This window comes from Gossypium hirsutum, chromosome A13, assembly GCF_007990345.1.
Source record: "Gossypium hirsutum isolate 1008001.06 chromosome A13, Gossypium_hirsutum_v2.1, whole genome shotgun sequence".
NCBI lineage: Eukaryota > Viridiplantae > Streptophyta > Magnoliopsida > Malvales > Malvaceae > Gossypium > Gossypium hirsutum.
This window is the reverse complement of record NC_053436.1, coordinates 64,878,424-64,887,391: the sequence shown is the minus strand read 5'-3', so window position 1 is coordinate 64,887,391 and position 8,968 is coordinate 64,878,424.

The following is an 8,968-nucleotide window of genomic DNA, read 5'->3' as shown; positions in this document are numbered from 1 at the left end:
CCGCTTTGAAACAATCCCGTATCACTTTAACTTTTTCTTCAGTTTCTTTAATCAGATCAACTCCATGAATTCGATTTTCCTTGAGTTCTGTCCAGTACAATGGAGTTCGGCACTTCCTGCCATACAAGGCCTCATAAGGTGCCATTTTCAAACTTGTTTGGAAACTATTGTTGTAGGCAAATTTTACCAATGGTAGGTATTTTTCCCAGTTAACTTGAAATTCGAGGATGCAACAACGCAACATGTCCTCGAGAATCTGAATTATTCGCTCTGACTGGCCATCAGTCTGAGGTTAAAAAGCTGTGCTAAAGCTCAACTTTGTACCCAAGGCTTCTTGTAACTTCTTCTAGAATCTCGAAGTGAACCCCCGGGTCTCTGTCCGAAATAATCTATAGTGGTACTCCGTGCAATCGTATTATCTTAGAAATGTACAAATCGGCCAATCTATCAAGAGAATAATCCATTCTTACTGGGATGAAATGAGCCAACTTTTTCAATTTGTCCACTGTAACCCTTATGGCATCTTTCTTTTTCGGAGTTAAAGGTAATCCCGTCACGAAGTCCATGGTAACTTTGTCCCACTTCCATTCGGGGACCATTACAGGCTGTAACAAACTTGAAGGCACTTGATGTTCAACTTTAACTTGTTGACATACCAAGCATTTCGATACAAATTCATAAACATCTCTTTTCATGCCGTTCCACTAGTACATCTTCTTTAAATCGTTGTACATCTTGGTACTTCCCGGGTGAACAGACAAACGACTGTTATGTGCTTCTTGCAAAATCTTCCGAATAAGTTCATTGTCTTTGGGTACACAAACCTTATCTCTAAACATAAAACATCCATCAGGACTAATTCGAAAATCTGACTCAACACCAGACTCATATTGAGCTCTTTTTGCTTGCAAGTCATCATCATTAAGTTGAGCATCATGAATTTTCCGCAAAAATGTTGGCCTAGCCTCCAGCTCGGCCATAACTGAACCATCATCAAGCAATGTCAAACGAGTATCCATGGCTCTCAAAGCATATAAGGATTTTCTACTCAATGCATCGACGACCAAATTCACCTTTCCCGGGTGATAGTTGATAATCAGATCATAATCCTTAATTAATTTTAACCATCTTCGCTGTCTCAAATTTAATTCTTTCTGAGTCATCAATTATTTCAAACTCTTGTGGTCCGTGAATATACGACAAGTCTCGCCATACAAATAATGCCTCCAAAATTTCAAGGAAAAAATAATAGCGGCAAGCTCTAGGTCGTGGGTTCGATAATTCTTCTTGTGGGGCTTCAATTGCCGTGAATCATAGGCAATCACCTTTCCATCTTGCATAATTACACAACCCAATCCATTTAAGGATGCATCATTGTAGACCACAAGCTCTTTTCCCGGTTCAGGTAGCACTAAAATAGGAGCTTCGGTCAGTAATGTCTTTAACTTCTCAAAACTTTGCTGACACTTCTCTGTCCATTCAAACTTAACGTCTTTTTGTAGCAGCTTCGTCATCAGAGTCGCTATCATGGAAAATCCTTTTACAAACCTTCGATAGTAACCGGCTAAGTCCAAAAAGCTTCTAACCTCTGTTACATTCTTAGGCGATTTCCATTCAACAATTGCAGAAATCTTACTTTGATCAACTCGGATGCCTTCACTCGAAACTAATTGACCCAAAAATCCAACTTCCTAAAGGAAAAACTCACTCTTGCTAAACTTAGCATACAGTTGCTTTTCCCGCAAGGTCTGCAACACAATTCTTAGGTGCTTCGCATACTCTGTCTCATTTTTAGAGTAGATCAAAATGTCGTTAATAAACACAACGACAAACTTATCCAAATATGGCCGAAAGATCCTATTCATTAGATCCATAAACACAGTCGGTGCATTCGTCAGCCCAAACGGCATGACAAGAAATTCATAATGGCCATACCTCGTTCTAAAAGTTGTCTTAGGTACATCCGAATCTTTAACTCGCAGTTGATAATAGCCAGACCTTAAGTCTATCTTGGAGAATACGGTGGCTCCTATCAACTGGTGAAACAAATCATCGATCCTTGGAAAAGGATACTTATTCTTGGTAGTCACCTTGTTCAGTTGCCGATAATCGATACATAACCTCATCGAACCATCTTTCTTCTTTACGAACAACACCGGGGCACCCCAAGGTGAAAAACTTGGCCTAGCGAATCCTTTATCCGTCAGCTCTTGCAACTGTGCTATTAACTCTTTTAGCTCGGTAGGTGCCATTCTGTACGGGGTAATAGAAATGGGAGCCGTCCCTGGCACAAATTCAATACCAAACTCTATCTCCCTTTTAGGAGGTAATTCGGGTAATTCCTCCAGAAACACATCTGGGTACTTACATACTAGCGGCACAGACTCGATTTTTAGCTCTGTTTCCTTAGTGTTTAGTACAAATGCAAGGTAGGCTTCATATCCTTTCCTCACATATCTCTGGGCAACCATTGCCGTGATTACAACCAGCGACGAACCCAATTCTCTTGATTCGACTCGTAGAATCTTACCATCCAGGCATTTTAACTTAATATGCTTACTACCACAATTCACTTTTACATCATGAAGGGCTAGCCAATCGATACCAAGTATTACATCAAATTCATCAAATGGTAACAACATAAGGTTAGCCGGGAAACAACAACCTTGAATCGTCAAAGGACAATTCTACAGACTTTATCAACTAGAAATAATTTGCCTAGTGGGTTCGACACTAATAATATCTTCCGTATGTTCAACACGTATGTTCATACTAGACGCCAATCTCATGCAGATATATGAATGTGTCGACCCAGGGTCAATTAAAGCAACAACACTTATATTAAAAAGAAAGAATGTACCCGTAATAACATCAGGAGCACTGGCTTCCTCTCGAGCACGCATCGTATACGTTCTTGCCAGGGCTCGAACCTCTGATTTTGCAGCGTCTTTAGTCACGACTCGACTGCCACTAGTACTCCCAGGGTATCTCGGAGGTCTATCTCGTAGAATAGGAGCACTCGACTTTGGAGTTATTTCCACTTCTTTTTCGGCTCGTTCCGGGCAGTCTCTAAGAAAGTGATCAAGAGAACAACATCTGAAACACGCGCCACTCTTCATTCGACACTCTCCGAAGTGAAATTTGTTACAGCTTTTACACTTCAGTTTTTGATCATTTACACTCCCCACACTAGTCACCATCGGGGAGGAAGACTTTTGACCTCGTTGTTTAGAGCTTCTCAATCTACCCGAATATTCAACTGACAAAGTGGAGCGTTCATGCAGGCTCCTAGCTTTCTTCGTGGAGAATGAGAGTGTTTTACCGCTAGACCTCTTGCTCGCAACTTGAGCCTCTCTCTTAGCTTGTTTTCTTTCATTATTAAGTTCCTCGGCCTTCTTGGCTCGATCGGCCAATGAGGCAAACTCCCGTATTTCCAAGATCTCAATCAACAACTTGAAATCCTCATTCATACCTTCCTCGAAGCGTTTACAAATTTCTGATTCAGTTTGGACCCATTCAGTTGCGTATTGCCTTAGTCATACGAACTCTCTCTCGTATTCTACTACAGTCTTGTTCTCTTGTTTGAGTTCCAAGAACTCCTTTCGCTTCGAGTCCAAAAACCGTTGGCTAATATATTTCTTCCTAAACTCTTCTTGGAAGAAATCCCAAGTAATATTTTCTTTTGGCACTACCGAGGATACGGTCTTCAACCAATTGTATGCAGTGTCCTTCAAAAGGGACACAACACACTTCAAACATTCCTTGGGTATGCATGACAAATCATCTAGCACCCATGTAGTATTTTCGAGCCAGAACTCAGCTCTTTCAGCATCATCATCAACTTTAGCTCTAAATTCCTTAGCCCCATACTTCCTAAGCTTATCTACAGGGGCTTTACTAATTCTCACCAGTGCCATACCTCGTGACACATCCTCATCAGGTTGGTTAGGGGGCGGGGGAGGTCTTGGTATATTGGGGTAATTTTTGAGATAATCCCTAAACCATTCATCCATCATATCAAAGAAGGCAGCTCGGGCCTCTTCTCGGCCTTCTGACATCAGCCTTCCACTACTACTAGATACAGCTAGCTGTACGGGAGTTGGAGCATGGCTCTCGGCTCCCTCGGACTCATCTTGTGCTTGATTGGAAGACATTCATTATATTCAAAATAGTTTAAACAATTAGGAGATGTATAGCGAACTTTAACATCCTCTACAGTAGTCCTAGAACCGACTAAACTGTAGCTCTGATACCAATAAATGTAACACCATGGCACATGCCCGTGTGGCCTACCCGTGTACAACTTTGAGCTAAAATTTTAAGTGCAGGGGACACACGGCCGTAGCACACGCTGATGGGAGGGAACTGTGTGTCACACACGGCCTAGACACACGCCCGGGTGTCTAACCATGTGGACTCTAATAGGCTATTTTCTAAGCCTTTAGTCACCCCTTTCTACTACTTGTGCTTAGTGGTTACCAAATTCAAAGTAAAACAGAATTATACACTTGTAAATAATCTTGATTAAACTAGGCGTATGGAAACCTCATATCATTGGTTTCATACATGATATGTTATTTCCCATTTAGTGTTTATGGGTTCCCATCACTTGTAAATAAAACCATGCATAAATTTGTAGGTCATAGCCTACATCAATTAAGCCAATTTTTGTGGCCATATACAAAGAGATCAACATATTCTTACATGCCTTCATTTGGCAAATCAAATGACACATATAACAAAATACTAAAAAATACTATACATGCCATTGAAAAAAACAAACAAAGTCTTTATGTCAAAGCTTGTCTAGTTGATAGTCTGTTGACTCTCCAATCGTCTTCCAATCCTTTCGAGTCCTCAAGCTCTGTGAGACAGGGAAAAAGAGAGGGGTAAGCATTTACATGCTTAGTAAGCTCAAATAATCGGAAAGTAAACATACCGAGTAATTAACATACATCCATAATTAAATCATGAAATCATCAATTATGAAACGATTCCCTACCACATGCACTCAATCAATGAGTTAGTTACGTAACAAAGCATCATGTAATTTATGTAGATGAGCTCATCATTCATCATCTTATTGACATACATCATATTAATCTCGTTGAGTTTCTAGGAAATCTCGATAGAATACCCATTATCTGTCAATTCTTAGGATTGATCATTTCACATATATGCACTCCCGCAAACCTCACATCTTATGGCAGGATTACAAGTCCAGGCTAAATCCCCCATATCATGAACTCATAAGGTGATGTCGGGATTACTAGTCTAGGCTAAATCTCTTATAACGACAAACACCCTCAATGAGCTCGGATCTGAATTACCAGTCCAGGCTAAATTCAGACTCTAATCAAATTACCCGTCCGGGCTAAATCCTTACTGCAACACATGCAGGATCTCTTTACACATATCAATGAGGGTTTATTCATCGAATTCCCTTTGTCAACCTCATCCGAGACACTTTTCACATGTTACCATCAAATATGCATTTCTATGATATTTCATGCTAATAATAAATGCAATCATCATGCATTTATAAATCATTCAATTATGCATATTAGGGGTTTACTTTAAGTTATCCGAACTTACCTGGTATTCTTTTCAGAGTTGTGTTTCGGTTATTCTGAAACCTTGCGTTTACCTCGATCGACCTTCGAAATTTTTTCCTCGAGGTCTATAACAACAAAATTAACTCATTAATACACTACATTATACATTTCAAGTTTAATATCTACCCCCGGTCCAAATGACCATTTTGCCCCTAACCTTTCATATTTTTACGATTTAGTCCCTAGGCTCGTATAATGAAACACATGCACTTTATATCTTACCCAAGCCTAGCCGAATACTTTTCCTTCTTATGGTAGCTCACATTTTCCATTATTTTCTCATTTCTACCACACATTTACATCTTTTGCAAAATAGTCCTTATAATGGTTTTTTATGAAAATCAACTAGGAAAAGATGTTTAATACACATTCATCTTTTATATTCCTCTATAATCCATCAAAATACAAACAACTCATGCATGGGTAAATTTTTAAACATGAACCCTAGCATGAAATATGGGTAGAAATGGAGGCAGCAAGCTACCGGGATTTCAAAAATACAAAGAGCATGAAAAACGGGGCTTGGGAGAACTTACTATTGAGCTTGGAAAGCTTGAAAACCCTAGCTATGGAAACCCTTGAAGGTTCAGCTGGACAAGGAAGAGAATGGGCTGATTTTGGTTCATTTTTCCCATTTTATTTCATCAAAATACCAAATGACCAAAATGCCCTTAAGACCTTTCCTTAAAATTCCATCGATGCAAGCCTATTTTTGTCCAAAAACATAGAATTTGGGAAAATTTCTCTCCAAGACCTTCTAATTCATAACCCAAAGAATTTTATACAAATTGCTTCTAGAATTTAAGTGTTGCAATTTATTCAATTTAGTCCCTAATTTCCAATTGAACAACTTACTCAAAGAATTTCTTCATGAAACTTTAACACATGCATATACTCATATTCTAGGCCTCATAATAATCATAAAATAAATATTTTGATGTCAAATTTGTGGTCCCGAAACCAACATTCTGACTACGCCCTATTTTAGGATGTTACAGACATGGTCTTACAGTGACTATCAAAATTGAGGCCGACGCCATGTCCCAGACATGGTCTTACACTAGCTCTCACATATCTGTGCTAATGCCATGTCCCAAACATGGTCTTACATTGAAACATCTCGTAGCTGATGCATGTCCCAGACATGTCTTATACTAGCTTACATCTCGAGGCCGATACATGTCCTAGACATGTCTTACACTAGCTCTCGTCTCAATACCGATGCCAAGTCCTAGACATGGTCTTACGCTGGCTCTCAAATAACCTGAATATCATGGCATGAATATCTGATTTATTTCCTAAGGTTTAAACGAGAGTTCTACTATCTTAATATTCACCATTCATAATCATTTCCACAAACAAGCAATTTATGCTATATCAATTCAAACACATGTAATAACAATGTAGTTGTATTATTTACATACAACTTACCCCAAATTACAAAATGTAGATGACAAGTTCGGCTTAGTCCACTTGCTTTGCTTTTCCCTGGTCTAGTTTCAGATTTTGTAATTCTTGATCTATAATGATGAAAATTCACAAATTTAATCATTTTATTAATCTAGGTACTTAATAATTTAAATATTGGGCAGAATGACCATTTTGCCTCTAGGTCCGAAAATTGATTTTTATTAAATTTTTTCATATCTTAAGCCTGGCTGAATCCTTTTTACTCTTATAGCAACCCAAAATTTCCATTATTTCTCACATTTATCATCTAATTTTCATCTTATGCAAAATGGTCCCTAGTTAGGGTTTCCATGAAAACTACTTCACAAAAGTTGTTTATTACACAACCATTGTGACAGCCCAAAATTGACCCTAGTCGGGAAGTGGTTTCGGGACCGCTAAACCGAGTCACCAAATTATTTGAATATGATATTTATTGTCTAAAATAAATGTGTGAAAATTTTAAGCTTCGATTTAGTAAATTTCATGTGAATTTAGTCAATAGGACTTATGTGTGACATTTTTGAAATGTGATAGATCAAAACATAAGGACCTATTAGTGCATGTTGAAAAAGGGGGGGTCTTGCATGTCAATTTTTCCCCCCATCTAGTAGTGGCCGGCCATGACATTAGGATGGACAAAGGGTGATGGGCAAAACATGTCATAGACATGTTGTGTTGGTGCATCATGGGAGGAAACAATAAAATAAAATAAGGAGTATGGGTAATAATAATAATGGAAAGGTAAATGATGATGAAAAAAAATTGTCTCATCCATGTTTCCCCCCCATTGCCGTGAATTGAAGAAAGAAAACAAAAAAAAACTGTTCATTCTTGAACATCTTTGGCCGAATAGAGGAAAGAAAGGAAGGGGAAGAGCTTGAGAAAATCGGCTATGGTGGTTTGCTAGACTAAGGTATGTTTGATGTTGTCCTTGAGATTCATGCATGTTTTTAGTTGTTAGTTTGAGTTCTACCTAGCCCATGGTTTAAATCTTTGCTATGAGATGGAGATGATATTCGGCCATGGGTGTTGTCTTCTTGGTTGATGTTTGATGTTGTGGTGATGAGGCATGAAGATGAGTTAAGTTTCGGCGAAGGTGGATTTGTGTTGATGTCATTTGCATGCTAAGAATAAAGCTTTGTAATGATACATGTGATGGTGATTGATGACTCTTGGATTTTCTTTTTGGCATTTTTGAGTTAGACATTAAGTTCTTTGTGTAACCCATGACCAAAATTGAATGGTATGGTGTCTTGATGCATTCGGCCATAGGAAGAAGATTGGTGTTGCATGTATACGGTTAGAGGCAAGCATATTGATGCTTTTATCTTGGCTTAGACAATCGGCTAAAAGGAAGTGTGGGTTAATATGTTGAGTTGATTCATGATTTCATATGTATGTGACTTTAATGTCTAATGTATATATATATGGGCTAAGTATCTTGAGTTCCTCTTTTCGATGCTCAAATGATTAAATCAATTTATTTGTTAAATTAAGCCCAAGAGCAAAGAGGATCAAAGTCGGATAGGGGAAAAGAGAAAGTAGACGAATAGCCGTGGATATCTAGTCGTCAACCGCTTCCGAGGTAAGTTTTAAGTGATTAAACGTTGAGTAAATTCAATCATAATAGGACATAATGAGTTGATTTAATAAGATATGATGTGGCCATGATATGTCTTAAACTCAAATGGTAAGTTCATATGTGTTTGGACTTGGAAAGTTAAGAGCAAATTGTAATAATTTGCTTTGGACAGCAGCAGTAACGTGATTTTAGAAAATCACTATAAATTGTTGGTGTGGAATTATAGGCTGAATAAAATATGTAATCAAGGCTTAATTAGTCTAGTTTCTTATAAAAGAGACCTTGTGAGCAAACAAATTCCCTATAAAAAGATATTTAA